Source organism: Ambystoma mexicanum, chromosome 8, assembly GCF_040938575.1.
Source record: "Ambystoma mexicanum isolate Mex_15411 chromosome 8, UKY_AmexF1_1, whole genome shotgun sequence".
Classification (NCBI taxonomy): Eukaryota; Metazoa; Chordata; class Amphibia; order Caudata; family Ambystomatidae; genus Ambystoma; species Ambystoma mexicanum.
The window spans coordinates 77,007,001-77,033,302 of NC_090929.1; positions in this window are offsets into that span (position 1 = coordinate 77,007,001).

Consider the following 26,302-nt stretch of genomic DNA (forward strand, 5'->3'; position numbering starts at 1 on the left):
TTGGGTAATCCTTTTTGTCCTGTTGACCCAGACTTCTGTAAAAAGAGGTGTCTTTGTTCCTAAATCAGTCCAATCATTTTGTCCAACTTTCCCCTAACACAGGCCTTTCCCCAAATCATTCACATTTTTCTGTCTGACTTCGCCAACACAGACCAAAGTAGGCGGGACCTGAAAAACAAACTGCTAAATCACCCTGAGTTTACTTTAAACCAAAAGTGTGGGTGAAATCATAACTGCCATATGTATTTGTACCAATCTTGAAACCCTACTGCTAGTAGTTTTCTTTTAAGCCTGCAGGAAAATCAAAATTGCAGAGCACTACATTTATAATTGTTTTGGTTATTGATCAGTTTATTCATTTCTTGAAGTGAAATTTGTAGAAAGTAAAGAAATGTGATTTGTGTTTTTTTAAAACTAAATTTGTGTAATTGATTTGAGTAATGAGAATTTAATGGTGAGCCACAAAGAAGGGGGCGCGTGTAGTTCAGTGTTTTTTCTATTACTTTTAATTTAAATAAATACAAATATATTTCCTGTACACCGGCCTGGTTCTTGGCTCATTGGTAGCTCAGGGGGGGGGGGGATCCAAGGGGCGTGATATGGGTTGGATATAGGGCTGAATAAGATAATCAGTTAAACTGTTTGTTGCGCGACACCTTGAGTGGGGAGGGGAGGAACTCCTTGTGTTGAGGGTGGCCTCTCAAACTGTTACAGAGGGAAAGTTGCAAAAAGAAAATATTTACTAACAAGTGATAACACAGTTCGGAGAGTATTTCTGCAAAGCAATGGACATATCTGGTCTTCATTTAGCCCCAATCACATTTGTTTCATTCATAATTTTGGATTCAATTGTGACCTGCTGTTCTCTTAAATCATATTTTATTAATCTCTATTCCTTTTCTCAATAATATTGATGTCACTCTAAGAGGGCCAGCCTGGGTGGAAGGCTACCCCTTTCCAATCCATTTTAGTGAACACCCATTATTTCCTCTGTTTCATTGAGATGCGTTTCCTAGAGTAGGATAATGTGGGGTTTGTTATGTTGCAACCAGTCAAAGATCCTTTCCCCCTTTAGTCTTGTGAGACGTCCCATTAACTTTCCACATGGTGACTCCTTGTTCATCTAACTTTTGAAGAGTTTGCTCTATCCATACTGTACCACATAACTATATCACATACTACTTCGAGGTTCAACAATGGTCTTTTTGTTCTACATTTCCCGCTTCTCCTCCTTACCTTTTCCTTTCCCTCTTTTTCACATTGTGTTTGCTTTGATCTTTCTCCCATCCATCTCCCCATCTAAAATGTTGTTCCCTTACAAATCATATTTATGTTGTTGATTCTTGTGCTGCTTCTATCTTTTGTAGTCCCAGCTATTCGCTTATGGGTGACTCCCATCCTCTCTCACACTCTTCCACCCAACTGAGGATCCCATCACGTTCTCAAAGCACATGTTCCTTCCGACTCTGTAGTTAATCTCCTTGTTGTTCTTCTAACTAGACTTTTCCCTGTTGCTCGCCCGTCCACCAGGTCCCCCTCTCTGAGGTTCCTTAATTACATTATTCCGTCATTGTTTCTAGTAATATGTTTCATGCAGAAATGTCTTCTTTTCGTTTTATATTTATAAAAGGATCCTGCAGCTCTACATCTGCACAGATGGTCACTGATATCCTCTTTTCTGTCCCCTCTCCAGATCTTTGGACTCCTCATCTTATCTCTACTCTCTCTCCTCACACAACTTCACCCATTAATGGTGGGACTAGATGGGAAGTACTCTTGCCGGGCCTCCGCATCATCCAAGTGCATCATTAATGTCAAACGCAATGGCACTATCATGGCTCAGGGTCCTCAACCCAAACTCCTCATCTTCGACAGGCGCTTGCCATCCCTCATCAACTTCCTTTCTACACCTGTTACTCCTCCTTCCTCTCTCTATCACCCATCCTCCGACGGGTGTACCATGCTCCTGTGCCCCTCATTGGAATACCTTCACAGGAAGTGACCTGCTGCATCTAGCCACGCTTAATGCTCGCTCTGCAATCAAACACTCTGCTGACATATGCCTCCTCCTTGAAGACCTTGACCTATCCTTGCTCTTACCAAGACGTGGTTCAATGCCAGCTCAGTCATTGCTTTTGACTCCCTTCTCCCTGATGGCTACAAGATCACCACCAAGCCTCGCCCTAACTGTGCTGGCAGTGGTGTTTGCCCCAATTTTCCCTGAGTGAGTCCCTTCTTCCCTCATTGTGAACAGAGGATAGCACAGGGGAAACACACTGGTCTTGGAAGCAAGACCACGCAGAGCAACAGAGGTTCAAATCCCGGATCCACGCTTAGAAACCAAACTCAGGTATGCTATTAGGCGCGTTATAAAAAATAAATACATAAATTAAATACATACCCACCCAGCCATACTGCTCATTTGAGAGCCTGGTCTGCATGCTGGTCATCTCTCCCCCTTCCTCTGTGACCATTTCCACTATCTAGGTTCCACCACCCTGTTCCTCTCAGAATGGGCTGATGTCTCTTGCTCTCTCCTCACATCTACCTCTAAACTCCTCCTTCTGGGTGACCAACATCCACCTTGAACCCTCAATCACGGCATCCACTGTATTCCGTGACCTCTGCACCTCGATCTCCCTCTCCATTCTCCCCTCTGGTTCTACCCACTCGGCTGGATACACTTTGGATGCCTTCATCCACACTTTTGTTCTCTGCCCCACTCACCACCCCACTCTCCTGGTCAGACCACTCCCTCCTCTACTCTCTCCTGTCTGACCGCACCTTCCCCAGCCTACCAACCTCATTCACAAACATCCATCCAATCAAATGAGTGTCAGCTGTTGGCTTCGCATACACCTTCATCCCCTCTCCTCCCACTGCAGCCACTACCTCAGACTCCACAACCTCCATCTTGCCATCACTAACAATCTCAATATTCTTGCCCCAGTCATGAGGATTCGCCTGAAACATGCCACCAAGCTTAACACCTGGTACGATTCTGAACTCGGAGCCCTGAAACGCAAGTGCAGAGCTGCGGAACGGAAGTGGCAGACCTCAGGCTCGCCTTCTCTAAAGGCAATACAGACACTCTATTCGTTCCAAGAAAAGGGGCCACATCCAAGCTTGTGTCTCTGGTGCATCTAACAACACAGCTGGACTCTTAAAATGTACAAGGAACTAGCTGACCCTCTGCAGTCTCCACCTCGCCTCTTCCCTCTCAGTCCCTCTGCAATGCATTGACTACACACTTCACTGCAAAAACTCAGGACATCCTGAGCACTCAACCTGTCTTTTCCTCCTTCCTCCACTGCCCCCCCCAATTCACCTGCCATCTATGGCCTCTCATTCGCCCTCTGCCTTCTCTCCTATCACATCCGATGAGCTTACTAGAGCCGTCCATTCTATGAAGGTCTCCTCCTAAGGGGTCTCCCACTGTTCTTCCAGAACTATTAAGACCAATATCGGCTCTCTTGCCAGTGCACTGGCTGATTTCTGCAATCGCTCTCTTGTGCGCCCCTTCCTGGAAAAACCTTCCGTCGACCCCTCGTCTCCGGCTAACCACCGCCCCATATCCATCATCCCCTTCCCTGGGAAACTCTTGGAGAAGCTGGTCCTTCCCCAACCAACCCAGCACACTGAGCTTGTCGGTTGCCTTCATGACCATCAATCTGAATTCCGAGCATCCAGAGGCACAGAAACTGCTCTCTGAAGAACTGCTCGCATCCCTGGACTCCAACTCACCTGCGGTTCTCATTCTACTCAATCTCTCCTATGCTTTTGACACGGTCAACCACTCCATCCTCATAAAACTGCTCCACGATACCGCTGGTATCTCGGAGGGGGCACTGGACTGGCTGACCTCCTTCCTCACTGACTGCCCCTCCCGGGTTATCCTGGGCTCTTTCTCCTCTCCCATCTCTATCTCCACCTTTGGTGTTCCCCAGGGCTCCAACCTTTCTCCCTTGCTCTTTAACATCGACTTTGCTCCGCTTGAACACCTAATTCCCACTTTCTCTCCTTACTTCCAGTGTTATGCAGATGACACACAACTCTTCTTCAAACTTGCCTCTGATCCTCTCCTGACTTTCTCCATCATTCCTGACTGATTATTTGCCATCCAGTCCTGGTCTGCCTCCAATGATCTCTGCCTCAATGCCAGGCTGAGATCCGTCCCATTGGGACTCCTGCTCCCTCGTTCCCTTCACTCTGGCCACCCTCTATGGGCTCACCCCCTTCTCCTGCATCTGAAGCCAGAAACCTTGGAGTAGTATTCAACTACTCTCTTTCCTCCCTCACATCCAGGACCTTGCCAAGGCGGCCCACTTTCAACTCCACCTCCTCAAAGGAATCCTTCCTGTCCTCACTTTACCCCAGAAGTTCAATGTCTCTAGAGCTCTGTTACTCTCTAGGCATAATTACTGCAACAGCCTCTTCCTTAATCTACCCTCTTCCTCTCTTCGTCCCCTCGAGCTTATCCAGAATAGGGCTGCAAGACTTATCCTTGGCCTCAAACCCAGGTACTGCATCTCTTCAGCCCTAAAATCTCTTCACTGGCTCCCGGTTGCTGCAAGGATCAAATTCAAATCCCTCTGCATCATCCAGAAGGCTTTCCAGGGCCAGGGACCATGCTATCTACAACTGGCTCTCACCAAATACTCTCCAGATCTTTATGCTGCTCTGGTACCTACCCTCTGTGTGTCCATAACTTCTCTAAACAGCAAGCTGGTGGCCGATCTCTTTCCTCTCCTGGCTCTCTCCTCTAGAAAAGCCTCCCCCTCCTCAGTCTTGAGCCGGATCTCCTCAAATTCCAGAAGCTCCTCAAGACTATCCTTTTCACCTCCTCCTTCCCCTTCTCCCTCCATTTGCTAAACCCCTCAGTCGCTGAGATGGTGACCAGTGCCCTTATGTGTCCTTCTGGATCCCCGCCCACCCCTAATCACTTTCAGCCTCCACCCACTCCCAGCATTTGCCTTTGGGCACCCACTGGCCTGTTCCGTCTCACAGGCCTGCACTTATTGTATTGGCAGTTGACCACTCTTCCTAAATTCTCTGTCAGGCACATAATACCTGCTTACAAACATACTCCCTAGCACTCCCCAAAATCCAACCGTGGAACCCCTGACACTTCCCCCACTACCTCATCCCTTCTCTCTCTCTGCACTTGATGCTCTGAATGCTCAGCGGGCCGAGTAGGGCCACTTCTTTCTTTCTCTTCATTGCTATTATACATGCCTTTCATGTCCCCCCCCCCTTGCTCGGTGGGCACTTTGAAACAATTTACTTGATGCTTAAAGGCCTTCCAAACGCACAATTAAAAAAAAGAATGTATAAAATAAGAAAACTCCTGAACTTCCCAATTTTCACGAGCCTTTTTGGTATTGTATGAATATGGAATTTTGCATGTAATTTTCACGGAAGCCCGGCAGGTTTTATTTAAGTGATCACTTCAGCAGGCCATTAATTCAGTGTTCTCTCATTTGCTTGAGTTGGGAATGCTCAGAACTGTTACATGTGATTATAACTAACCAATAAATAACGAACAGCTCTTTTGTCTAAGCATTTACAATGTAAACAATATCGATTTTATTAAATTTAGGGGTTCCCCACCCACTACCCCCCCGTTTAACTTCATTATCCCAACCCCCCTCTCCACCTGTTTTAACCCCTTACCCCACCACATATATATATATTTACAAACAAAATAGATTATAATCACTGCATACTGATCAGAACATTAAAAATAATACCTGCCAAAATATCCCCAGGTCCACAGTAAGTACAGGCAGTGAACTGGTGACAATTCTAAACAAACAGCTTCTCGCCTTAACATTTGCAGACAGTGTGTTGGTCACATCACATGCTTAAACCATTAATTGTATAAAACGGAGAGCAGCTCAAGGGACATTCTGACATTCTGGTGAGCCATATCAAAATTTACACAACTGCTGAAACATGTGGAAGGTTTGTTTTACAACATATATTTCTTTGAAATAAAACATTGTGATTGTGCATTAAACTAAGTTAGGTGTATGTTTTATATCCATACATTATTGAACTTAAAGGATTGTTCTGTGGATACATTTCTCGGAAGTTGAAGTATGGACCTGCCAAGAACTTCTTTAATGTATTACTCTTAGACAGAAACCCTGTTGTCTGGCACTTCTGCTAATGCCCTTTACTTTGTGTTTCATCCCAGCCCTTACGACTCCGAAGGCAGGGCTACCCCAAAGGCTGCTGCATGGAAGGTACCCCTTCTCTGTTACTCATGTGGCCAGGCTGGTGGTGCCTTCTCCGGTGTACACTTTTCACTCCTTTTTGCCCCCTTTTCAACAAAATGGAGGCAGTCGGTCTCAACAAGCAGAAGGGTCACACGACTATCCCTTCACCTTCTGTTTATGTGAGACAGGAGGCCATCTTTGGTCATTGGATGAACGTATTCCAGGACTGGGGGCTGCAATCAGCCTGAAACCAGTTCCAATGGGCAAATGCCAATGCCAGTCTAAAATCATGTAGATTTATTCCTTCATCCTAGAGCTCATTCTGTGCGCAAGGGCATGCTTGGAGGAATGGCTGGCGTTAGGAAAGATGTCCCTGGGGTGCAATTTTCCCTCCATCTGTGAAACCCCTCCAAACATTTTACTTTTGTTTGGAGTACCCAACCTGACTTTTTCCAGTAAAGTACAGCCTCCAGCTGTGCTCCTCTGGGCTTTCGCTCATTTGTTATGGGGGGAAACTGCCACGCCCTTCAGGCTGTGAGTACTAGGCAACGTTTCCCTTAGTCTTCGACTTTGTTGCCATTTCTTGGTAACTTTTTATCTATGCCAAGTACCTTACTGTACAGCGCATGAGAGGCCTTTTGTTTTATGGACCTGGCCTCCCTCTAAGGATTTGGTGTTTGTACAAGTGTGCCTAGTACCACCTGGTGCCAGCAGTTTAGTTTTAAAGTATTTTTACTTTGTTTTTATGGATTATACCGCATTTACAGCATTTGGCCCAAGACTGTGGCCAGTGCCGAAAAGGGCCGTGCCATAAAGTCTTTTGTTCTGTCCTTCAGCCATTTCATCCCTTTGACTTCTCCCAGGTCGAGAGACCCAGGTATTCCTTATTTGGACATGCAGCCTCCCCCACAAACCGCAACTTCTGTGGGCTCCTGCAAGTCACATGTGCTAGTGCCCAGGAAGAGGGTTGTGGCAGTCTGGTCCCAAACCACACTACTGGTGTCAGTTTGTCTGGTAGCCATGAATGACGGGGTCATGATTGGCCCACATCTGGCATGCATGCAAGAGAGAAGATCTTCCATTGGCTATTTGAGATTTGAGCGTGAACCGAATCGTGGATAAGAGAAGGGGCGCTGCATCCATTCCAGGTCTATCTACTGAGGTTCACACCAAACTTCATAAGGAGCCAAGTATCCTTAAGAAGAAAGACTTGAAGAAACGCCGGTGACATGCCTGCAAGGTTTGGCACCCTGACCTTGCTGTTGTCCAATGAGACCCCTGCTTCTTTATCAAACCAAGGAAGCCTGCAAGGGCGCTTTGCCACTTTGAAGTAGTGGGAACTACTCTCGGCTTCTTCTACTTACCCTCACAAAGGGTCTCTGCGAAGTGTTCCTGGGCCTTCCAGTGATCTAACCAGCTCAAACCCAGGGTATCGTACAGGAACGCTGCCGTCCCGAGTTGAGACTAGAGACTCTGGGATATGCTAGCTTGTGGTCCTGGGCCCACTCCCACCAAAACTCATTGTCCTAGCTTCTCTGGAGGTGTTATTTACGAGAGAGCACCACTCCGCAAGCATTTGCGGCCCCTGCGTCGCCCCGCTGTGGTGACCATTCAAGGACTGAGAAAAAGCAAACATCCCGCCACAAATGATCGTCTTGTACTGCAGCCGCTGAGAGCTGAAGCGTCCCAAAACTGCAGGGTTAACACCAACAGGCAAAGTGAACTAGACTGCCAAAGTTTGGTCCAGACTGTGTCAAGGGTCGGTGAGTACCTTCCTAACTTACCGGTGGCCCCATGGCACATCCATTCATTTTTACACACGAGTGTCCCTCAAAAGATACTCACTTTCTCTGGGATAGCCTGCGTTCACCAGCTAGTCCCAAACTCCAAAACACTGCTCTATCCGCAAGGGTAGACCCTCTTCTAGGAATTGGAACTTATTCTTTATCACCTCAAGCCCCTTCCTGAGCAGCTGCAGCCCCCTGAAGAGAACCCGTTCTGTTGTTAACACACAACTGTACTTTGAGCGCTAGGCTCCTCTCTTCGTAGAGCTGGACTACATAAGCTAGGGATTGTTGAAGGGCTGCCTAAACGGATATCTGTGTTGATTTACCCCCCTACTGTTACAGGTCATGCTTATTTTCTCCTCCCTCTCCCTCATCATCAGCCTTAGGCTAATCACATTTTATGTATGTTAGATAGCATATGATCGTGTGTGTGGTATTGCTTCTGCATAAGTATCCTGTTTTACTGTGTCTGCTCCCCTCAACCCTCCTGAGACTCAGTCTTGACCACATGCCAAGCTAACAGATTGGTCTGGTTTGTCCGTAAGGTTCCCCTGTTCACCAAACTAGGGTGGCCTCCTAAATCTCTGCCCAGGTCAGAGTTTAGAAATCCATTTGAACAAACTGGTGTACAGCAGTGGGATAAGCTCAGAGGTACCCAATGTTGCACACTGGTGAAATACCCAGGCTCTACTTGCACAGAAAACACAGTGGCCTTAGTTTAAATTAACCGAAAGCCACCTGCCTCACTTCTAACACGGAAGCAATTGCGAAAATGACTTTGGGTGCTTCTAAATCTGAAACGCTTATAAAGTTCTGTGCTGAAAGAGGCTGGTAAGCCTCTGGCACAAAAGTCGAAATGATCCAAAAGATCATGGAATGGCAGGAAAACCAGATCTCAGCGTGTCCCTCAGATGGCAGTGCAGAAGGTGCTGGGGCTGCTCCCAGTAACAGTGATGAAAGGGCTGTTGCTGCCTTCATCGAAGAGACCGGTGATGATCAGGATGATTTAGAGTCCAATGCTTCCTCTGCTGGCTTCGAGGCCGAAGCCCAGCTGGAATTCAAGAGGCAAGAGCTGCTGTTTAAGCAGAAGGAGCTTAAATTCAGCATGGTTAAGCTAGAACTGAAGAAAGCAGCGAAACAGAAGGCCAGGGATCACCAGCTAGTGCTTGCTGGGATACAAGCTGCCAAGGGCTACTCTCGTGGATCTGGTAATGGGTATGGCTCCTCCTCTCATCCAAGGTTCCCAAAATATCTGCTTAGTGTGTATGATGACATGAATGACATCATGGATTGGTTGACTGCATTTGAGTATGCGTGTGAAGTGCAAGAAGTTGTGGATGTTGATAAGATTGCATGGCTGCTCATTCGACTACGCCATTCTGGCTGCGGTGCCATCATGGCAATGTCTAAGGCTGACAGAAAAGACTTTGCAAAATTAGAGCAAACCCTGGTCTTAAGGTTTGGGAAGACTCAGGGATTACATAAAGGAAGACGGTAATACCTGGGGTCTCCTATGTAACAGATTTCTTGAAAAACTTAACTGGCTGGGTGGAAGGTTACAAGGTCACCACCTTTGAGGGTATGATAGGTTTGGCCATGCTTGAACAGATTGTTGCTTCTTGTTCCCCAGAGTTTACGCAGCACTTGGCTGATTCCAAGGAGAAAGATCCTAGGAAACTAGCCAGTGCAGCAGAATTAAGGACAGGACAGGCCTGCTCCTGGTAAGCACGAGGAGGGGGGGGGGGCACAAAGATGAAGACAGTGGGGGATCTGATAAAACTTCCTCCGAGAAGTACCACAAAAAGCATAACAAGGGTAAATCACATGGCAATGTTCAGAATAGTGGGAATCATCCTCCCAAGCATAGCTCTGGTTACATTAAGCCTCCCTGTCTCCCAAGACCCAGTGGATCTTGTGTGGCTTGTGGAAGATGTGATCACATGTAGGTGGACCCCAGATGTAAGGTCAAAACATTGGGGGTCCACTCTGAGTCTGGTCTTCCTATGAGGAGGAAGAAGAAAATATCACAGGGGCATCCTTCTTCTCTTCAGACTCCTTCCCCAGTGGGATATAATCTGCAGTAGTCTTAGTATCCCTGGGCTCCTGGAAGCCTAGAGTCTCAGGGGCTTATGCTAGTATTCCTGATAACACAGCACACTACTTTAAGGACAGTGTGCTGATCAATGGAGTAGACACTCCTGCCCTTCGGGATAGTGGAGCCAGCAGAACGGTGGTGGAGTCCACAGGCTAAACCCAGAGGAGCTTACCAGAGCTCCCCTGATGCCCACCATGTTAGGTGATGGACCCCCCTCTCAGGTTCCCAGTAATGCCTCTACATCTAACCATTAATGGTATAGTAGTTAGGATTCCTGTGAGTGTTCAGAAGAAAGTCACTGGAAAGGATCTGCTGGGAAACAACCTAAGGTCTTGTGGGGGACACAGCAGAAAGCCCATGCACAAGGTCACAGACAAAGGCTGCCCTGGTCAAGTCCAAGGCTGAGGCAAATCCAAAGGGGAAACCCAAGTCTAAAGGGGTCAAGAAACCAAGAAGAAGGAAAGAAAATATTTCCTGTAACTCCCCTACCACTGAAGTGGAGGTTGTTGGCCAAGCACCTGAACCTGATGAGGAAGAGGTGCTGCCTGAAATCCTCACCCACATGACCATCCTGAACTCCAAAGTTTATTGGTTGAAGGTGGTCGTGATAGGGAAGAGTTTAGTAAAGGCCAACGTGAGTGCCCATCTTTAGAAGACCTAAAGCGAAAGATCGGTGAGCGGTCGATTCAACACAGACGGCGACCCCGTTACAGCGACGGGAACACGCACAGCACTGGAACTCTAGGACAAAGGTGAGCATATGATTCAAATGCGCACTAACACTTACTCTTCCCGAAAATGTTAACAATCAGGGTTATGACACTGGGACTCAGCGCTTCTTTCCAAGCGACTGATCCCGATGCATAACCCGCATCAAAACGCCCCAAAAAAGACTATGGAGTGAAAACAATCTCCTATTGTTTTCTCAACAGATCTAACTAAGAGACTGTTCGTTGCACGCTAAAGAAAAACAAATCATTAAGAATCTACGGGCCAAGTGTGGAAGTGTTTGGAAGAACACTGGACTTTTTGTATCAGTGAAACTGAAGGTCAGAGGTATATTGAATTAACATTTTTGAGAAGCACGTATCAAATATTCTGAAACACTGAGTGAACAATGATTATGACTAGAATTTTTCTCTACTTAAATTACAGAAATTGATTTATTGGAACTTGTGAATTGCCCGCACCTGATGACGGGCTAGAATAGCCTGAAATGCGTTGTGCATTAAAAATCAACACAAAGGCAATCAAATTGAAAGAAAGGAAGCCACACATTTGGACTACCCCCATCTGTAAAAGACAGGGAATAGGAAATTGTGGACTAATTATGTAAATTTGAGTGGCTAATTCTATTATCACATTTTGTACGCATGTGTTAAGAATCACACTGGGAAACTCAGTACCTTGAAAGAATTGTTTGTTTATGTAAGTAATGAAGTTATGTACACATTAACTTGCAATGCTAAATTAATTGCTAGAAAGATATAAATTCTGACTTGGGAATTCACTTTATTTTGAAAAATTTAAAAATAGTCCTAACCCTTTACGAGTACATCATAATTGAAAAGTAAGATTTAATTTGCATAGTTATATGCATAAGAGTGTGCACGGAGAAAAGGTCACTCCGGTGTTGAGCGAGCCTGTTAATTTGTCTCATTCTAGGAGTTGTGCCACTTGTCACATTTCTGTTAAGAGTGGCCAACAAGCCAGTCTCCATTGGTGCCACTCCCTGTTGTGTGGGTGCCATTTGAGAGGGTAGGGATTGACATTGTTTGTCCCCTCGACCCTGACAATAGCTTCATCTTTGTGCTTGTCGACCATACCACCAGATATCCTGAAGCCATCCCATTCAAGCCTGTGACTGCCAAGTCAATTGCAAAAGCATTGCTAGGCACATTTACTAGGGTTGGCTTCCCTAAAGAAGCTGTGTCAGACAGAGGCAGAAACTTTATGTCTAAGTACATGCAAGCCGTGTGGGGTCACATAAGTTTTCAACAGCTTATCACTCACAAATTTATGGCTTAATTGAGTGGTTTATGCGAGCTCTCAAAAGCATGATAGGGGCTCTGTAAGAACCTAAAATGAGAAAAATCGGATCTCCTGTTACCATGCGTACCTTTTGACTACAGAGAGGTACCTCAGGAGGGTGTTGGTCTCAGCCCCTTCGACCTTCTTTTTGGTCACCCTGTTAGGGGACCACTGGCCATAGCCAAGGAGGGATGGTAGCTCCCTACTCCTTCCATCACTACCAAAGCAGTGGACTATATGTTCGGGTTAAGGAAGAGAATGGTCCTTCTCATGGCTCAGGCCAGTGATGAGTTGAAGGCACGGCAGGCTCTGGTGAAACATTGGTATGACTAGAAAGCTTCACTTATTCACTTCACCCCAGGGCAAGAAGTCCTGATCATGAATCATGTAAGGCCTAGAACCCTACAGGACAAATGGTCAGGCCCTTTCCTCTAAAGTGTTCCACATAAATAGGCTGAAGGCTTTCATCCCTATGGTTGAAATAGCAGCACTACATTTGGCGTTCGAGCGAGAGGAAGAGGAATGCAGACCTCTGACTGACTTGTTCCAAGGTAGCCCTTCAGATGGCTCCATTGAGGGTGTCCATGTGGCCCCTCACCCGATTTGCACCCAGCAAGAGGAAGAACTTTGCTTAAGCAGTTCTGCCCCTTGTTCTCTCCGACTCGTGGTTTGACACTGTGGTGCAAACATTAAATTGACACAGGAGACAGTGTTCCTACCAAAGGTAGGGGGTACAGGATGTCGGATAAGGTGAGATCCTAAATCAAGACTGAGGTCAACAAGATGTTAGATCTTGGGGTGATTGAACCCTCTAGTAGTCCATGATCCAGTACTGTGGTTCTGGCCAAAGGCAGGTACCTCTGAACTGAGGTTGTGTGTGGATTATAGGGCTCTGAATGCCGTCACCAGGACAGATGCTCAGCCCTTGCCTAGAACTGATGAGCTGGTGGATACCTTGGGTGCCTTTTGACCTCACTGCAGGGTGTTGGAAAAAGCCCTAGCAGAACATGCCAAGGAGAAGACAGCATTCCCAACCCCAGAGGGTCTTTACCAGTTCAGGGTAATGTCCTTTGAATTGAAGAATACACCTGCTACCTTTCAAAGGCTTGTGAATAATGTCCTAAATGGGTTGGATGAATTATGCTTAGCATATCTGGATGAAATAGCAGTCTTCAGTGCCACCTGGGAAGAACATGTGAACCACCTGGGAATAGTACTGCAGGCTCTTCAGAAGGCCCACTTGACCATAAAGGCCAGCAAGTGCCAGATTGCACAAGGCTCTGTGGTCGACCTTGGACTTGAAATAGGTAGAGGGAGGATACAGCTCCTACCCAGTAAAGTAGAAGACTGGCCTCCCCCCACTACACAAACTCAGGTGAGAGCCTTCTTAGGAGTCACTGGGTAATATCGTAATTTTATGGCAGACTATGGCACCATAGCTGCCCCACTGACTGCTCTCACCACTCCAAAGAAACCCAAGAAGGTCTCTTGGTCTGAGGATTGTGAGAAGGCCTTCACTGACTTCAAATATTCTCTGTGACAAGCCCATGTGCTCAGGGCCTCTGATTGCAAACATGCTTTTATTGTGCAGACAGATGCCTCCGACACTTGAATAGGTGCTGTACTATCACAGATGGATGAGAAAGGCAAGGAACACCCAATAGGATTTATTAGTCGTCAGTTTAAGGACAGAGAGCTTCGATGGTCCACTGTAGAGGAAGATGTTTCTCTGTCGTGTCAGCCCTAAGGAAGCTGAGGCCCTACCTCTATGGGACCCACTTCACTGTGCAAACTGACCATAGCCCTTAAAGTGGCTAATGAACATGAAAGGAGAGAATCCGAAGTTGCTCAGGTGGCCCATAAGCCTGCAAGAGTTTGTCTTCATCATTGAGCACAGGCCAGGTGTTCAACACATCAATGCGGATGGGTTGTCCAGAATGTTTAGTCAACCTGAACATGAGACTCATCCAGGGCTGGATTAAGGTGCCCTGTCCTTAGGTCTGGGAGGGGCGAGTGTTAGGAACGATTTCCCTAGGGTGCAATTTTTTCTCCATTTGTGAACCCCCCCAAAACTTTTTGCTTATGTTTGTAGTACCCAACCCGATTTTTTCCAGTGAAGCACAGCCTTCAGCTGCACACTCCTGGGCTTTTCCTCATCTGTTATGGGGAAACTGACACGTCCTTCAGACTGTCAGTACTGGGAAACTATGTTTCCCTGACTCTTCGACTGTTGCCATTTCTTGGTAACTTTTTATCTGCGTGCCAAGTACCGCACATACGGGTCCTTTTGTTATATGGCCCTAGCCACCCTCTTAAGATTTGTTGGCGTTTGTACAAGTGTGCCTAGGACGAAGTGGTGGCAGCAGTTTACTTTTAAAGTATTTTTACTTTGTTTTTATGGATCATTCCCCATATTTGGACCAAGACTGTGGCCAGTGCCAAAAATGGCTGTGCCACAAATTCTTTTGTTCGGTCCTTTGGCCGTTTTGTCCCTTTGCCATCCTCCAGGTCAAGAGACCCGAGTATTCCTTCTTTGGGCATGCAGCCACCCGCAAACACTGCAACTTTTGCAGGCTCCTGGTGTCACGTGTGCTAGTGCCCAGGAAGTGGGTTGAGACGGTCTGGTCCCAATCCACACTACTGTCTGGTAGCCATAAATGGCTGGAACCACTGTGAGCCACGTTTACACCACATATGGCATGCATGCAAGAGAGCAGATCTTCCATTGGCTATCTGCGATTTGAGCGTGAACCGAATCGTGGATAAGAAACAGGGCTCTGCATCCATTCCAGGTCGATCTACTGAGGCTCACACTGAACCTCATAAGGAGCCAAGTATCCTTAAGAAGAAAGACTTGAAGAACCGCTGGTGACGTGCTGGGAAGGTTTGGCACCCTGACCCCGCTGTTGTCCTGTTCGACCTCTGTTTCTTCATCGAACCAAGGCGGCCTGCAATGCCGCTTTGCCCCTTTGGAGTAATGGGAACAACTACTCTCATCTTCTCCTACTTACCCTTGCCAAGAGCCTCTTTGAAAGTGTTCCTGGGCCTTCCAGTGAACTGACCAGCTCGGGGCCAGGGTATCTTACAGGAACGCCACCATCCCGAGTTGAGACTCGAGACTCTGGGAATCGCCTGCTTGTGGTCCTGGGCCCTCTCTTGGCAAAACCCATTGTCCCAGCTCCTCTGGGTTAGGGTTTACGAGAGTGCGCCACAGCAAGAGCATTTGGAGTACCTTCGATGGCCCGCTGTGGTGACCAATGCTGAAAGTGTAAAGTCTCAATTTAGGCTTTTAGTGAGCTGGTCGGTTTGGCGACATGAGTCTTGGCAACAGTCTATCTTTTGTACTTTAACATTGTTATTGGTTTTTGTTGCGTCTTATCTGAGCGTTGTGGTGAAAAAAGCCCAATAAATCACCAAGAGATAGCAAATTGTCGCTTCTACCTGCTGCCCTACCTCTGAGGGCCACTGCCTGTCTTCTTCTGCCGCAGTGTTGGCTCCCGTCTGGCCTCCGCCGTGACTCTCCAGTGAAGGGACCACCACGCATCCTCCTCCTTTTGGTGTGACGGGACTGCTCCTGGCCCTATTCCTACTACCATTTGTGATGATCTTACTTGATAGAATAGCACGTAATGCATACTTCAGACATAACAAAACCTTTTTCCAGCAAATAAGTGGAACCGCAATGGGAGCCACCATGGTGCCAGCCTACGCCAATGCCTTCATGATTAAATTTGAAGAGGACCATGTTTTTCACCACCCAGTTTGGCAAAAGAATATCAAACACTGGGGTCGTTATATTGATGACATTTTCTTAATTTCGAAAGATACATTGGAGAATCTACAACTGTTTTTACAGTATTTTAACATGATAGACACGAGACTTCAATTTACATCAGAAATTGGAAACCCTGGTTTACACTTCTTAGACGTACAGATCACACCATTGGTACCTAATTTTGAGACAAATATTTTCCATAAGCCTACCGACAGGACTAACCTCCTTCACAGGTTAAGTTTTCACCCACCCACAACCATCAAAATCTTACCATAGAGTCAACTACTGAGAGTTAAAAGAATTGTCAATACTGACACAAACTGGGAACACGAATCCACTAAAATGCTTCATAAATTCAGATCAAGAGGATATAGAAGAGGATATAAAGAAGCAAAGCAAAAAGCAGATCAAAAGGAACGATCTCAGTTACTAACACCAAAAATTAATGACAGTAAAACTGACCCACAACTGGTGTTCGTCAGCAAATACAGCATCCAATCTAATAGGATCAAGAAAACTATACTGAAACATTGGCCAGTACTAGAATGTGACACACGATTACAAGGCAACTTTAGCAACAAACCAATTTTTGCTTTTCAAAGAAGTCACAATCTGAAGGACCTTCTTGTGGACACTAATCCCAATCGAATCAAGAAACAACGCATTAAACACCTAGGAACGTATCCATGTCTCTCATGTATAACTGTAACAATATGACTAAGGGTAACATCATCACACATTCAAGCACTGGCGAAAAAAAAAATCGCACTTAAAGATCATGCTACATGCGAAACACAGAATGTAATATATGCAATCAAATGCCCATGTGGCCTTACATATGTTGGACAAACCAGCCGCAAAGCTTGCATTCGCTGGAATGAACACAAATCCAATATAATAACAACCGTCATTCATCGATAGCAAGACATTTTCATGACCATCAACATCAGTTATCTCAGATGAGGTTTCAAATTTTGGAGGTAATCAGAACTAAAGACTTACACATGAACATTACAAAGAAACTGGAACATTGAGAAGCGTATTGGATTGATAGGCTTGGAACGTTTGCTCCCACAGGTTTGAATGAAGAACTAGACTTATTTTGTTTCTTATGAACTTGGTACAATTGAAGAATGTCACTCACAAAGACAATCAATGATAATGAGGAGTTATATGCATGGCAATATTAAGCATAAACTGAAACTGTTGATAGGCAGCCAACCAAATGTGAGTACAATTAGCGCTTACAACACCTGGGAATCATATGAGCCATGATGTGATACAAGAAACAAGAAGTGTCAATTAATAATTATGCCATGCCAGAATGGCACTATGCACAACATGACTAGAGTAATTCACATGTGATATAAGAAATAATATGTGTCAATGAGTAATTATGCAATGCTATAACAATAGTATGCATTATGTGTACACAGTAATTTACATATATGCATGGGATGTTTTTTTTATTTGTATCCCAGCAAGAGTCATGGTTTTCTTACAATCATGTAATTTCGAAATTAGGAACTTCATCAATAGGTTAGGTAGTAATCATGGAGCTTCATGACGTGTTAAATAGAGACATACACATTTCTCCGTATCACGTGAATAGATCGGACAATCTCGTACTGGCAACAGTACATCATCATCCCACATTACACCATCGGGCATCATATATAAGTTACTATGCCTCACATTAGTTAAGGAGCAGCACAACAACATTCAAGACCTTAGTATGCCAGTCAGCTCGATTTTCAAGTAGAATGCGTATTGACTTGCACACCGACACCGCCTTCGAGAAACCACAACTCCCAGACATTCATTGACTATGAATTTGCATCATCACGTGCTCCGACGTGATGACGTTGCACATTTAACCACGATTTGTGGGTCGCAGTGTTCGGTTGCCAGGGGAAACTCCCGTTGCCCCGGACACCACAACGCTGCAGACCCTTGAGACGACCGCGCTAGGCAGCGCAAACAGGAAAGCGTTTGAAATGATGCTGGCATGAGCATATGTAATTTTAAGGGACTACACGTTAGTCTTTTTACTGATCCACGTGTCCTTCGTTTAGAGAGGACCGGCCATACGCAACACACCATCTCGTGATGCCTTTATGGGATCAGACAAAGTATTCCTCACCGGCGGCCGGATGAGGTAAGACAGCACATTGATTTATGCATGTGGTCTTCCACAATAAACTACAAATCAGTATGCAAACAATCTCTTAGAGATTAGGGCACAATTTAAACAAATATAAAGCACAGCACTGTCAATTACTTTTCAGAATGTCTGGGAATGTACCAATACCATGAATACCAAAACAAGCTGCTTAAAAGCTTAATATACTCTGGGCTACTCTCACGAGAGGCGAGACAGTAGTTCTTAACAAGAATTGCCCGTAGATATCACAGAGTGTGATTTGAAGATATTGAACCAAAAGAAAAGCATACATAAAATTGGCAGGTATGTGTTATTTTATTGGCATGCATAATTACAAAAGCAAACAAATTAATGTGGATAAATGCGAATTGCATTGTTTAGTTTAATTTGAGTGTATCTGGGGTGTAATTAACCCCAAGTTGTTAATGTTTTTTAGAAACTCGCCCTGAGGAAGGACTCAGTCGAAATGCATCGGCAAGGGCTTCTGCCATTATGACAATAAAGAGAAATTTGAAAATAATGATGAATAAGTGATCGAAATACCAGCAAAACAACACTTGTCGATCTATGGAAGATTGACTATTAACAAAGCACTACTAAAAAATGTTGAAGTCTTAATTGTAATACAATTGAAGTAGTATTTACTACACCAACAGGCGTCTCCGAAGCTCAGTGGAAGTTCCACTGAGCTGTTCTCTCCTGTTGCCTATTCCTACTATCTCCTGCTGGTTCTTCTCCTATCTCTCCCTCGTGACACTCTTATCTTAACACGCTCCTCATCCTTATCTAATCGCTTTCCTTCTCCTCATCCCTCCCATAACCTGTCATGCACATTGCTAGATATCTCCTTTCTCACCTACCCCACTCCCCGACTTCCCTCCTCCCTCTCCTCCTTATCCTCAGTCCATTCCCTTGCTCAACCCTCTTCCCCGCCCTCCTCCTTCCTTTTCTTCCCCTCCTTGTTGCCTTAACCTCATCCACCCTCCAATCCAACCTTCTAACCTAAATAAACATTGCTCTTTGGAATGCCAGATACCTTTGCAATAAAACTGCTGCTGTTTTAGACATGTTCTTTCGGCTCAAACTCCACTTTCTCTGTCTAACTGAAACCTGGATCCCTCCCCACAATTCTACTGCTCCTGCCTCTCTCACGTTTCTCGTCCCTCTGGTCGTGGTGGAGGCGTTACTCTGCTCTTCCATCCTAAATACCTCTCATCTACCTCCTCCCTATCCCTTCCTACTTTCTCTTCCTTTGAATACCAGTATAAATGCTTTTCATTCCTTCACCCCATTTCTTTCCTAATTATCTGTAGACCTCCTGGCCCCCTCTCTTCCTTCTACGATGACCATGACCACCTCCTCTCTCTCATCTCCCCCTCACTGTCCTTGGAAATTTTAATCTTCACCTTCCCATTCCTCCGCATCCCTCTCCTCTTCTCTCAATTCTTGACTCCTACCTTCTCTCTCCTCTCCCATCTTCTCCTACCCACTCCTCAGGCTCCACACTTGATCTCATCTTTAATTCTACTTACTCGTCCTCCCTTGTTTCCTCTCTTTCCACTTATATATCTGATCACTCTCTACTCTCCTTCTCGCTTACCCCCAACTCCCCTCTTCCCCCTTCTCTATCCCCCACCACATCCTTCATGCGACGTGACCTTCGGAACTTTAACCCTTTACTCTTCCTTGATTCTTGCTCCTCATCCCTTCCACCCCTCTCTAATTTCTCCCCTCTCCCTGCTGACCTAGCCCGCTCCTCGTCCTCCTCTAATCTCGATCGACTCTTATCCCCTCTCTTCTTTCTCCCCTACTCATAAGCCTCCTCAACCTTGGCTCTTCCCTCAGCTCATTTCCACGAGGCGTCGTCTTGAGTGCTCCTGCCGCAAATCCCTCAGTCTCCCTAACCAAACCTCCTACTTTTCTTATCACTCGCTATATGATTCCTGCCTTAATTCTGCTAAATGCTCCTACTTTTCCAACCTTCTTCACTCTCAAACCTCTCATCCTTGTCGTATCTCCCAAACCCTCTCTCGCCTCCTCTCTCCACCCTCTCCTGGCCCCTCTACCACATCTCCTCTTTCTCCCTCTGACTTCGCTAACTTCTTCTCTGAAAAAATGCGTTCTCTTTGTCTAAAGATTCTGCTCTCCTTACTCCCTCTCCCTTCCTTCCTTGCCCTCCCCCTCGGCTTACATGTCTGAATTTTCTCCCATCACTCCATCAGACATTTCTCTCCTCCTATCCGCCCCCTCTGATCCCATCCCTACCATTCTTATTCCCAAGGTTTACGCCCTCCTTATCCCCTATCTAACCTCCTTCAATACTTGTCTTTCTACGCCTACCTTCCCTACTGCCTTCAAGCATGCCACTATTATCCCTATGCTTAAGAAGCCTTCTGCCAATCCCCTTATTGCGTCTAACTTTCGCCCTATCGCACTTTTACCTTTCCTCTCTAAGCTACTCGAACGCCTTGCCTATTCTCAACTCTCAACCTTTATCTCTAACCTCTCTCTCCTTCCCCCCTCTCAATCTGGCTTCAGTCCCAAACACTCCACCGAATCTGCCCTTACCTATGTCCTGAACTCTCTCCTTACCGCTCGCTACGCTAAGCAATCCTTGTCCTCCTTGACCTCTCAGCTGCTTTTGATACTGTCGATCACCCCTTACTTCTCAATACTCTTTCCTCCTTTGGCTTCAAAGACTCAGTTCTTAACTGGTGCTCCTCTTACCTCTCCAACCGCTCATTCGCCGTCTCTGGGGGCGATCAAACCTCCTCCACCTTCCCTCTGAACTATGGTGTTCCCCAAGGTTCCGTCCTCGGACCCTTCTTATTCTCTCTCTATACTTCACTTCTCGCTCCTCTCATCTCCTCTTTTGGAATTTCTCACCATTTCTATGCCGATGACACTCAACTGTTCCTCTCCTTCGCCTCCTTCACCCCTGACTCATCTTAAACTCTCCTGTCTCACTGCCATTAAAAACTGGATGTCATCGTAATTTCTCTCTCTCAATACGGACAAAACTGAAGTCCTTTTCTTCCCTTCCAACACACTTCCTCCCCCCATACTTCCATTCATTTCCCCCAGCTGATCTTCCAATTTCCAATCATGCACGGAATCTAGGATTCTACTTTACTCTTCCCTTTCCTTCACTTACCACATTTCCCTTACTACTCGCCCTTGACGCTATCTCCACTTTAATATCCTTAAAGTCTGTTCCTCTCTTACTTTCCATGCTACCAAACTCTTAATCTCTTCCCTCATCTTTTCTCGCCTCTTTTACTGTTCTTCTCTCTTTTTCGGTCTCCCCTCTTCCCATCTCACCCCACCTTAAATCCCTTTACCACTCTGTCTTCTCTCTCCCTATGATTCCATCTCCAATTCACTTGCCAACCTAGGCTGGTTTCCCTTCCACTCCCAACTTAAATTCCACGTCCTGTGTCTCGTTTTTAAATTTCTTCATGACCTTGCCCCTCCTTACCTCTCCTCTCTTCTCTCTATGCCCTCTCGCTCCCTACGCTCTGATCTCTTTTTACTGCCTGTTCCCCCTCCTTGTGCCTCTTCTCATTTCCGCTCCTTCCAGCTCCTTGCCCCCCTACATTGGAACTCCCTCCCTTTCTCCATCTGCTCCATATCCACCTATAACCTCCTTCCACTCCTCCTTAAAATCACTCCTTCACCCACCCTGCCTGACTTCTCTCCCCTTCCACCTCCCCACTCCATCTTCCTGTTCCTTTATGGTTACCAGACATTTCATCGAAAAAAATTGGTCGAATGGACAAATGGTCAAACCAATTTCGTCGAAAACCAAATGGTCGAATTTTTTCCACCCAACCCCCTTTTTTTCTAAAAAAACCCTTTTTTCCCTAAACTACAACCTTAAAAATAAATATATAAATTAAAAAAAAAACCGACCATTTGGTTTTCGACGAAATTACGTCAACCAAATGTCCAGTCGACCAATTGTTGTCGATGAAATGTCCGGACACCTTCCTTTATCTCTCCCTGTCTCTCCTTTGATCTCCACCCTCCCTTCTACTCTCTCTACTCCCTTTTCCCTTTCCTCCTTCCCATACCTCTCCTCTTTTCTTCCGTCCCAAATGCAAATTGTTCCACATGCTGTTTTTCTGGCTTGAATCATGTATATTTTATTGCTTCTATGTTCCATGTTTGATGTTTTCTGGTCGTTATGCTGTAAAGCGCTATATAAAAAATGAAATACAAATACAAAATTGTAGAAATGCTCAGACATAAGCCAGTCAATTTGGATCAAGTTTTCTTTTTTTAATTAGTACATCTTCTTAGCCCCCGTTGATGACACGTGTTTCAGCTTTAAAGTGCCTTTCTCAAATCAGGGCTTGTGATTCCTTGGAATTGCATTCTTTAGTAGGTTTCATTTGGAGATTTGGATATTAAAGGGGTAATCCCTAATGTTCATCAAGTATCTCATCTCTCGCGTCAATGCTGGAAGTGCCTGCAGTTCTTGCCTACCGTGTCGTGAGACGAGCCACACCGGAGCACACTTTCCTTCAAGGGCTTAGAAAAAGTAAACATCCCGCCACAGACGATAGTCCCGTAGCACACCCACCGAGAGCCAGAGCATCCCGAAACTGGGCTAGACTGCCAAAGTTTGGTCTAGACTGTGTCGAGATTCAGTGAATACTTGGCCCTGTGGCACATCCATTCATTTTTATGCATAAGTGTCCCTCAAAAGATACTCGCCTTGGCTGGGATAGCCAGCGTTCCCCAGCTATTCCCGAACTCCAAAAGTCCCTCTATCCGCAAGGGTAGACCCTCTTCTAGGAATAGGAACTTATTCTTCATCGCCTCGTACCCCCATCCTGAGCAGCTACAGCCCCCTGAAGAGAAACTGCTTTTTTGTGTATATATATGATATATTACTCACCGTAATCGTATTTCTGATGCTTGTATCTACTTAGATTCACATGCTGTGCATAGGCCAACATCTAGTGGAAGCTGCAGAGTATTACAGTTTGTTTTTCGAAACTCGAAAATGGGCGTCGACACAGGGCGTGCCAGTAATACTATCCCTAGTGTGACGTCCACTGTACCCATGATCCCTCACGCGTCTAGGACCCTCAGATTGTATTTTTTCTGACATGGGGTAGCATGAGGAGTAGCGCGAGTACAGATTTATCCAGCAGATAGAAAGATAAGACTACAAGCATCCATGCGCCTTCTCTCAGAGGGGAGGAAGGGTGGGTCACATGTGAATCTAAGCAGATACAAGCATCAGAAATACGATTACGGTGAGTAATGTATCCCTTCGGAGGTTTGTGGAATCTGCTTAGATCACATGCTGTGCATAGATTAGCGAGCAGTGTTAGAAGAAGGGGGTGGGATGTGAGAAGGTCATGAACAAATAAATATCTTAGAACCGCTTGTCCCACTTGAGTATCTGTCTTGGAATGAGTCAATGTAGTAGTGCGGAGTAAAGGTGTGAATAGAACTCCAAGTAGCTGCTTTGCAAATGGTGTCAAGGGGTACATGTGCAATGAAAGCCAGAGTGGCCCCAATGCCTCTTGTAGAGTGGTCTCCTGGCGTGAAAGGCAGAGTCTTTTTCAGAAAGGGAGTAACACAGCTGGATATAATTTATAATCCACTTAGAGATGGCACCTTTAGAGACGCAATCTCCCTCTCTGCCTGAAGCTACGGAGACAAACAGTTGGTCTGCTTTCCTGAACGGCCTGGTTTTGTCTACATAGTATAGGACAGCCCTACGCACATCTAGGGTGTGTAGTTTCACCTCAGCAGAGCTTTGGGGTTCTTGGAAGAAAGCCGGAAGCTCAATGGATTGGTTAACGTGGAATTTAGAAATAAGCTTAGGTGAAAACCTAGGGTGTGTTCGTAAAACCAGTTTATCTTTATGAACTATAAACAAAGGATCCTGCACTGACAGAGCCTGAATTTCACTGACCCTTCTTGTGTATGTAATGGCTACTAAGAAGGCAGTTTTATATGTCAGTTGTTTGAGACTTTTATGTTTGGGCTCGAATGGGGGGCCCATGTGTTTAACCAGCACCACATTAAGGTCCCATCCTGGTGGTGGATTAGAAATTGGAGGGTGGAGTCTCTTTACCTCTTCCATGAAGGCTTTAACCACTGGTACTTTCCACCACAATACCTTGTTATGGGAGGTGGTGTATGCTGACAGAGCTGTCAGGTGTACTTTTAGTGAATTAAATACCAACCCTGCATCCAGCAGGTGGAGCATGTAGGTGACAATAGAGGAAGGAGTGCAATCAACTCGGTTGATTTGCTTATTCTGGCACCAGATAACAAATCTTTTCCATTTGTCAAAATAACAGTGCCTAGCGTTTGGCTTCCTAGATTCCTTTAGGAAGTCCATGCACCTCTGTGGTAAGTTGAGGTGTCCAAACTCTATGACTTCAGGAGCCATGCTGCCACGTTCATTGAGCTGGGTTGAGGATGCACTGTTTGACCTTGGTGCTGGGATAGTAGGTTGTACCAGCACAGGAGTTTGATTGGTTCGCACGTTGCTAGCCTGTGCAGGTGTGGGAACCATGGTTGTCTTACCCACATGGGAGCAACTAGGATGAGCGTCATCGATTCCCTGTGCATCTTGTTGACCACCTTCCTTATTAGAGGAGTTGGTGGAAAAGCGTAAGTAAACCTCCCTGACCAGTTCGTCCACAGGGCGTACCCCTTGGAGCCTAGCTGGGGAAACCTGGATGCGAAGTCTGGGCATTGTCTGTTTTCGCTTGTGGCGAATTGGTCTATAGTGGGGAAACCCCACTGTGAGAAGATGTCTCCTACGACTTCTCTGTGTAGGGACCACTCGTGTTCTCTTGGGAGAGGATCTCTGCTCAAGGCGTCTGCTAGAGAGTTAAGATCCCCTGGAACATGTTGAGATGACAGGTATATGTTCCGTCTGAGTGCCCATATCCAAATTTTCTGGGCAAGCTTGGACAGATTTGGGGAACGAGTCCCTCCCTGCTTGTTTAGGTAGAACATCGCTGTTGTGCTTTCTGTTAATATCTGTACTGACAGGTTTAACTCGTGGGGCTCGAACGCTTGAAGCGCCATGAATACTGCCAGAAGTTCGAGCAGATTGATGTGATTCTTGGCCACTGTGTGAGACCAGAGACCCTGAGCTGTGTGGTGAAGGAGGTGTGCTCCCCACCCTGACAGGGATGCATCTGTAGTGACTACAGCCTGTACTTCTGGATCGTAAAAGGGTTTCCCCTTTGACAGGTTCTCTTTTGTCCACCAGTGAAGACTCTGTACCAGTGTTGGCGAAACGACCACTAGATCGTCCCACTGACCACTTGCCTTAGACCACTGTTTCGCCAACCATTCTTGCATGGGACGCATGTGCAGGCGCGCGTGGGGGACCAGGTAAATACATGACGCCATCATGCCTAGCAAACGGATCGCTTTGCGCACCGTTATCTAGCGACCAGACTGATATTGAGGAATCTGCAGTAGTATATTCCAAATTCTTTCATCTGATGGAAAGGCCAACCCCTCTTGAGTGTTTAGTACAGCTCCTAGGAACTGTTTGGAGGTGCTTGGCACCAGGCTTGATTTTTTTCTCATTTATGGAGAAACCCAATTCGAAGAGGAGGTTGATCGTTCTTTGAATGTTTGAACTGCAAATTGCTGGGGACTCCCCCGTGATGAGCCAGTCGTCCAGGTAAGGGTACACTGGGATTGCCTCCCTGCGTAGGTGTGCCGCCAGAACCTTGGTGAATACCCTTGGAGCTGAGGCTATACTGAAGGGAAGCACCTTGAACTGGTAGTGCTGACTGTCCACCTTGAAGCGCAAGAATCTTCTGTGCGCTGGGAACATGGAAATATGAAAATGGGCATCTTTCATGTCCAATGTTGCCATGTAATCCCCTTTTTTAGGAGGGGGGGGTACCTCTTGGAGAGTAGTCATGCAAAACTTTTGGGGCTTGACATACTTGTTTGCAGGGCGTAAGTCTAAGACTGGGCGCATTGTTAGATCTTTTTTTGGCACAAGGCAGTAAGTCGAATAAATACCCTTGTTTACCCGTTTGCCCGGGACGAGTTCTATCATGTCCTTTTCTAGAAGATTGACGATCTCCTCGAGGAGGATCTTCTGGTGGTCCAAGGAATGTAGTTTTTGTCGTGGGTTGTGGTTTTGGGGACGCTCGAGCAGTTCTATGCAGTATCCTGCGGACAATGTGGACAGCACCCATCCGTCTGATGTGATCCCTTCCCAAG